Consider the following 8,517-nt stretch of genomic DNA (forward strand, 5'->3'; position numbering starts at 1 on the left):
GAGAGGCATCCTCTGCAGAGATAACCCCAACCTATAGGACCCCCTTAGAGAGAGAGGCATCCTCTGCAGAGATAACCCCAACCTATAGGACCCCCTTAGAGAGAGAGGCATCCTCTGCAGAGATAACCCCAACCTATAGGACCCCCTTAGAGAGAGAGGCATCCTCTGCAGAGATAACCCCAACCTATAGGACCCCCTTAGAGAGAGAGAGGCATCCTCTGCAGAGATAACCCCAACCTATAGGACCCCCTTAGAGAGAGAGGCATCCTCTGCAGAGATAACCCCAACCTATAGGACCCCCTTAAAGAGAGAGAGGCATCCTCTGCAGAGATAACCCCAACCTATAGGACCCCCTTAAAGAGAGAGAGGCATCCTCTGCAGAGATAACCCCAACCTATAGGACCCCCTTAAAGAGAGAGAGGCATCCTCTGCAGAGATAACCCCAACCTATAGGACCCCCTTAGAGAGAGAGAGGCATCTTCTGCAGAGATAACCCCAACCTATAGGACCCCCTTAGAGAGAGAGGCATCCTCTGCAGAGATAACCCCAACCTATAGGACCCCCTTAGAGAGAGAGGCATCCTCTGCAGAGATAACCCCAACCTATAGGACCCCCTTAGAGAGAGAGGCATCCTCTGCAGAGATAACCCCAACCTATAAAACCCCCTTAGAGAGAGAGAGGCATCCTCTGCAGAGATAACCCCAACCTATAGGACCCCTTAGAGAGAGAGGCATCCTCTGCAGATATAACCCCAACCTATAGGACCCCCTTAGAGAGAGAGGCACCCTCTGCAGAGATAACCCCAACCTATAGGACCCCCTTAGAGAGAGAGGCATCCTCTGCAGAGATAACCCCAACCTATAGGACCCCCTTAGAGAGAGAGAGGCATTTTAGGAAATGTTTTAGCAATTCAGAAAAACTGTAAAATGTTAAGGCATGTCAGACTACTTTGAAAGTGGGTGAGAGGCCTCAGACTCCAAAGGGTTACAGTAAATACTTATTATGTTATGTTTCTTTTACGTTCCTTTTTTTGAGTCTGGTACTATGACAAAAAATTCCCAATATATCTATTCAGTGCTACTTTATCATTCCATCCTCTTTGTGCAATGTAGCGCACTCCTATGGGCAAATTAGTAACTCTAATTAGCCTCAGCATGTCTTTGGACTGTGGGGGGAAACCGGAGTACCTGGAGGAAACCCCACGATGACATGGGGAGAACATGCAAACTCCACACACGTGACACAGGCAGAGACGCGAACCCGGATCCCAGAGGTGCGAGGTAACAGTGCTAACCACTGCACCACCATGCCGCTCCAAATAAATAAATAAATAAATAAATAAAATTGATTATTGAATATGCTGTGAAAATATATATATTATGTTCTTATGTTCTTATATTTTTTTATAAAACTTTTTTTGCTGCAGTTCTTTTTTGTTGGTATGTGAGCTTTTTTTGTTTAAATGTGAGTACAGGAATGAATGAATGAATAAATAAAAAAATATTTTACCACAGCGTTTTGTATTTATTTATGTAGTGTGTAATCGTTGGTAAGTTGTGTTTGCACATTGGCTGGTTTTGTGTGGTTTTTGACAGTAGTGCTTGACTTTGAATAAAGTTAAAATAATTTTGGGTCAAATGTTTGGTTTTGCAAGACAAGTCGAAGGTTTTGTGAGTGTAGCTTGAATGTTAGAGTTTGTGTTTAGTGTTTTGAGACAAAGAGATGAGATTTTAGGAAATGTGTTTTAGCGATTCAGAAAAACTGTAAATGAGACTTTTTGTGGTCAGTCAGCGACCCACCATGACCAGGACTGCAACCCATTTTTGGTTGTGACCCATAGTTTGGGAACCCTGATCTAAGATATTCACCATGGCTAACACATTTTGTATATAATCATATGAACCACCATCCTTACCATATCTGCCTTAGATACCTAATATGAGAAATACAGCCCCCAACATTATCATTCTTATGCACCTGGTTTAAAGAAGGGAAAATACCAGTGACCTATGATATTTAGTATTTTTTAAAAACAGGTTCTTTCCATGGTTATTGTGTAAGATATCTTTAGCAGCACAATGCTGCAGCTCCGCACAGGCAGCTAGATGGTACTCACTGTCTAGTGTCTTACTGTATAACTGCGCTGTTGTTGTCATTAATGGGTTTCTGTTTGTGCTGTGCACAAGTACGATTTTCACCATACACTGTACACTCCATAATAAAAACTTTGATCCCTTGAATCCCAAATGGAGGGACGTGATACCTGTGATGGACAGGTGCAGGGGAGTGGCGCTCAGTGCTGTAGTATTGTTATAGATACCTTCAAGGCCAGTTTTGGGGAAATCTTCACTTCATACTGGCCCTGATCCCCCCTCCACTATAAGACAGCAGACAGTCCTGCCAAAAGAAGAGGAACAAAGTGAGCTTTAAGGTATTGGAGAAGTGAAACCTTGGGGGAAGAAGAGTATAAGAGGGCAAGATTAGACATGAAAAGGAAGACACCATGAAGATCCTGACACCACAGTGCCCTGAGCTTCACAGAGCTCCCCCTGCTCACCTGACTGAGCTGCAGGAATGTGGGTGCTGTGTCCACAAAGCGACAGCAGATATGATCACCATCTGTGTCTTTCACACTCAGGGCAATATGGCGAGCGCATCCTGTACTGACCCTGTCGAAGAGGTACAGAGACTTTTACCTCATGCTGGTGTCTGCAAACATCTGCGCTACAAATAAGTATTCAGGTGGATATTTAAAGAGCACGCATAACCTGTCTATGGGTAACTTATTGTATAGCATATGTAGAATGGGCTGTATACCATGTGTCGGTCAGTAGGACATGCAGAAAAACTGATAATGTTTTATTAGCATGTTGTAAGGAAAAGTAGTAAAGGTGTCCCAATGTGCTAGGTTGATCATTTGAATATAGGCAGTGTTAGCAATTGATGATCATGGGGAAAGTCAGGGATAGAATGGGGGCTCCAGTCGGCACCACTAGGGTGATAAGGAAGATAACTGAATTACAATGATCATAAAAGTCTCCACCCTGTCCTGCCCCATCCCTACCTCAGGTTCCTCACAGTCCAGGGGGTCACCCTTTATATGTAAATTCACTCACAACACCTACACACAGCACCTTGTTGGGGAGGGTCTTTTGGGATATAAAGGGGGGTGAAGAACTGCCCTTACTTTGTATTTGAGCTGCCTTTCAGTACCCGGTGTATGTCTACACTGTATCACATTATATTATTTTTTACTGTTCAATAAACCACCATTTTGCTGAAACTGTGGAGACTCTGGAAGTGGATTCCTTACACGTGTCGTACCTGATAGGAGGCGGCAGAGCCACAGTGGGGGCTTGGTTTACAGCATGGGTACCAGGGGGAGCAGACGGTCCTGACCATATCTGAAGTGTCTCATTAACGTTCCTGTGCAAAGATAAAATGGGGCAGTAATATTTGAGTGGTTTTGTAACAAAAGGTAAGCTAACTGTGTTGGTCAGCCACATACTCCTCATCCATGGTAGACGTGTAGACATTGGGCGTCACATTCTGCCACTGACAGAGACACCAGCCTGGAGCAGGGAACAGGCCCTGGAGTGGGGGGACGTAGCCTGGCCCAGTGTCTGCCATTTGTGGGAGTGAGGGACAGGGCAGAGGTGCCAGTATGCTGTACAGGGCCATCACCTGTAGGTATTGCAATTTCGGCAAGAAATCATTTATTTTCAAACTGCAGTACCTACTTTTGGCCACGAGATGGCAGCAAGAAAATAGAAAAATAATTTTCCCACGGTCTATTAGCAGCTTTGTGTGGTAATTGTTTGTATTAAAAATACATTGGACCAAGACAAATTATTTTAATGAAGAATTAACATCTAAAAGCTGCTAGTAGACCGTGGGAAAATAATTTTTCTATTTTCTTGCTGCCATCTCGTGGCCAAAAATAGGTACTGCAGTTTGAAAATAAATGATTTCTTGCCGAATTGCAATACCTACTTTTGGCCACGAGATGGCAGCAAGAAAATAGAAAAATAATTTTCCCACGGTCTACTAGCAGCTTTGTGTGGTAATTGTTTGTATTAAAAATACATTGGACCAAGACAAATTATTTTAATGAAGAATTAACATAACAAAGCTGATAGTAGACCGTGGGAAAATAATTTTTAACTTTTCTTGCTGCCATCTCGTGGCCAAAAATAGGTACTGCAGTTTGAAAATAAATGATTTCTTGCCGAATTGCAATACCTACTTTTGGCCACGAGATGGCAGCAAGAAAATAGAAAAATAATTTTCCCACGGTCTACTAGCAGCTTTGTGTGGTAATTGTTTGTATTAAAAATACATTGGACCAAGACAAATTATTTTAATGAAGAATTAACATCTAAAAGCTGCTAGTAGACCGTGGGAAAATTATTTTTCTATTTTCTTGCTGCCATCTCGTGGCCAAAAGTAGGTATTGCAATTCGGCAAGAAATCATTTATTTTCAAACTGCAGTACCTATTTTTGGCCACGAGATGGCAGCAAGAAAATAGAAAAATAATTTTCCCACGGTCTACTAGCAGCTTTGTGTGGTAATTGTTTGTATTAAAAATACATTGGACCAAGACAAATTATTTTAATGAAGAATTAACATCTAAAAGCTGCTAGTAGACCGTGGGAAAATTATTTTTAACTTTTCTTGCTGCCATCTCGTGGCCAAAAATAGGTACTGCAGTTTGAAAATAAATGATTTCTTGCCGAATTGCAATACCTACTTTTGGCCACGAGATGGCAGCAAGAAAAGTTAAAAATTATTTTCCCACGGTCTACTATCAGCTTTTTTATGTTAATTCTTCATTAAAATAATTTGACTTGGTCCAATGTATTTTTAATACTAACAATTACCACACAAAGCTGCTAGTAGACCGTGGGAAAATTATTTTTCTATTTTCTTGCTGCCATCTCGTGGCCAAAAGTAGGTATTGCAATTCGGCAAGAAATCATTTATTTTCAAACTGCAGTACCTATTTTTGGCCACGAGATGGCAGCAAGAAAAGTTAAAAATTATTTTCCCACGGTCTACTATCAGCTTTTTTATGTTAATTCTTCATTAAAATAATTTGTCTTGGTCCAATGTATTTTTAATACAAACAATTACCACACAAAGCTGCTAGTAGACCGTGGGAAAATAATTTTTCTATTTTCTTGCTGCCATCTCGTGGCCAAACGTAGGTATTGCAATTTCGGCAAAAAATCATTTAATTATTTTCAAACTGCAGTACTAAATTTTGCCACAAGACGGCAGTATAACGAACGAAAAAACATTATTTTACTAAACAAAAACAGTTTTTTTAACGCAATATAGCAATTTTAATATTGTTTCACTTTCCAAAGAAGTTTTCATCAATAATTACTATATAAAGCAGCCACAGGACCGTGGAAAAATCATCAATTTAATGTTAAAATTGCAATTATGGGGGAAAATGATAATCTGAATATTCTCATAAGGCCAGCAGAAGGTAGTATGTAAAATTAACAACTATTTTCCTTGTACTGGTTTGTAATTCTGCTGAGGCCCCATGGGATTAATAATTTGCCCCATCTTGTTCTCCTTAAAGGCAAGAACAAGCTTGGGGGTCACAGTGAAGAGACTGCTACCTTGAGGCCCCCAGGGTTTTCAGGTCTTGTTCAAAAGCCTGTGGACATGTGGCTATTCTGCCAATTCCGAGCACGAACTGTCAACCTTCTGATCACAGCCACAGAGTCTTAGTCTGCTGAGCTAAACACTCATTATATGTATTTCACTCTTCTGACCCTTATTCTTAAGTTGTTGTAGTGTTTCCATCATATGTAAGAGGGCCTGCCCATCAGAGTAATGTACATCCTGTGACATGTATTGGCTATCAAGAGAAACTGAAACACGGTGTATTAGGCTGTCAATGAGTACTGGACTAGGGCGAAAATCTGTCTGATAATCTACCTATTACCTGGAAGAGTACAAACTGGAGATGGATCCCCTAATACAGAGGGATTAGCGTCTGTGCCACATCCAGAACCATTCAGTGTAGAAGCCTGGTGGTTCTACTGGATACTGACAAGTACCCAGCCCCTTTGTTCCCTCTGATAATCATCAGTCCTCCTCTGAATGCCTTCACCACTCTATTCCTGAATAGGTTCACATTTAAATATGCTAGCAAGATCAAGGTATTGGGGTAACCGTTAGGGTCGCTGTTCAGAGAGTTGCAGTGAAAACCATCATACACAGCGGCCCTTTCTGGATAAGATTACCTCCCTCTGATGTAACGGGTCAAAATCAAAGCAAGGTGCATTGCAATGTCTGACATCCAGCACACTACAGCATATAAAGTACAGGTATCCATCGACTTCTGCATTTGGAACCAGGACCACTTGTTGCAAGTCAATTTGGGCGTATCTCAAGTTATACGAGAGAGGCAAGACATTAAGGACAGTATACACAGTACTGAAATAATAATGTACATATTAAACCACAGCACTAAACAGATACTGCACTTACATTTCACGAAAAAAATAAAGCACAGATTGCACTAAGAAATCCAAAGATGCATGTGCTAGCAAACAGTGGGAGCTGAGGAAGAAGCAGTGGTGAAATACTTTATTGTACACTACAGTAAGTTTCTTTTTATACAATGAAATAGCATACAAGGGGTGGCATGGTGGTGCAGTGGTTAGCACTGTTTCCTCGCACCTCTGGGACCCAGGTTCGAGTCTATGATCATTCACAGGTAAACATTCACTTTGATAGATTAAGTTTATAGCCCGAGATTAACCCAAAAGTTTGTAACTGTGTAAGGACCTTGTTAATACTTAAAAGAGGGTCTGAAATATAGAGTAACATATCATCTGCATAAAGTGATAGCTTATGTTCAATTCCCCGCCTGTTTATTCCTTGTATCATGGGTGCAGCTTTTAGGGCCAGGGATTGTGGTTCTATTGCCAGTATAAATAAAAGTGGGCTAAGTGGGCAACCCTGCCTCATACCCCTAGATAAAGGAAAAGTTTTTGAGCGCAGCTGATTTGTAATAACCGATGCTTTTGGAGAGGAATATAGGAGCTGAATCCATTGAATAAATATTTTACCAAAGCTGAATTGTTACAACACAAAAAAGACATAATCCCACTCTACTCGATCGAAAGCTTTCTCTGCATCCAATGAAATCACAACCTCTGCAGTCTAATTAGATGAAGGACCACACAGGATATTTTGAAGGTGTCTCACATTAGAAAATAGCTGTTGCCCTCCAATAAAACCTGTTTGGTCAGCTGAGATCGCGTCTGGCAATGGTATCTCTAATCGAGTAGCTAACAGTTTTGCCAGTATTTAACATCTGAGTTTAGCAGTGACAATGGCTGATACAACCCACATATTGAGGCATCTTTACCAGGTTTCAACAAAATGGTAATTGAAGCTTCAGTAAGAGAATCTGGCAACTGACCTTGGGATAGGGCATGGTTAAACATATCAAGCAGAAGTGGGGCCAATTTATTAGAAAACTTCTTATAAAAGTCAGTAGAGAAACCATCCGGTCCTGGAGCTTTTCTACTTTGCATAGCAAAAATAGCCTTCCTTATTTTGTCAAGCCCAAGGGGCTGCTGCAACTTCTCCCTCTGGGCCAATGAAATGGAGGGGATCTCCAATTTGTTGAAAAAAATCTATGAAAAGTGATTTATTCTGAAGTGATTCTGACTTGTATAAATTAAAATAATAACTTTTAAAGATGTCATTTATTTTTAGAGGATCTGCAGTCTGTACACCTGATGGGTCCTCGATTTGTGATATAAGTTGTACAGCTGATTTGGATTAAAGTTGGTGAGCTAACAGCCTACTAGCTTTTTCTCCATGTTCATAAAAAAATCCCTGTGACCACATCGTGAGACGTTCAGTTTCGGTTGCTGTGATTAAATTGTATCGTGCTTGGAGATCTATCTTCTCTTTTTAAAGGGCTGGACTGGGTGAGCCCGAATATTGGTGATCTTTGTTACTTATGGTCTCCACCAGCTACTGCTGCTCTCTCCTTCTTTTTTTATGGAGATATGATGAGTACACTAATATTTCACCTCTAAGTACAGCCTTAAGAATCACCCATAACAGGGATGGAGAGGTACGCTCAGTCTTATTGAATTCCAAGAATCTGTCTATCGCCTCTGAGACTGAGTTTCAGAATGTTTCATCTGATAGTAGCGCGGTGTTAAAACACCACTGAGGGCGAATAGCATATATATCCTTAAAAGAGAGATCCAGCAGTACTGGGGCATGATCAGATATTACAATGGTAGAGTATTCCACCTTTTCCAAAGAGCCAAGCAATTTTTATCTATAAAAAAATAGTCAATTCTTGAACATAAATGGTGTACATTGGAAAAAAATGAGAAAACTTTCGTACTGGGGTTCAGGGACCTATACATGTAGCACAATGTAGAAAATCTGAGAGCTTGGTAGCTATTTTAGTGAGAGTTTGTGTTTTAAGACTAGACCGATCCAAAAAAGGGTTCATAACACA

At 40.8% G+C, this 8,517-nt stretch overlaps 1 long non-coding RNA gene across 1 annotated transcript; it reads right to left on the minus strand.

Moving 5' to 3' along the window:
* Nucleotides 1–2,318: 2,318 nt before the first annotated feature.
* Nucleotides 2,319–3,400, minus strand: LOC125709378 (uncharacterized). The gene is made up of 3 exons (XR_007382689.1): nt 3,325–3,400; nt 2,558–2,669; nt 2,319–2,397 (listed from the first exon to the last, which is right to left on the minus strand). It is a non-coding gene; the product is annotated as an uncharacterized LOC125709378 (long non-coding RNA).
* Between the last annotated feature and the right edge of the window lie 5,117 nt (nt 3,401–8,517).

The sequence above is a fragment of the Brienomyrus brachyistius genome, chromosome 15 (genome assembly GCF_023856365.1).
Source record: "Brienomyrus brachyistius isolate T26 chromosome 15, BBRACH_0.4, whole genome shotgun sequence".
Lineage (NCBI taxonomy): Eukaryota > Metazoa > Chordata > Actinopteri > Osteoglossiformes > Mormyridae > Brienomyrus > Brienomyrus brachyistius.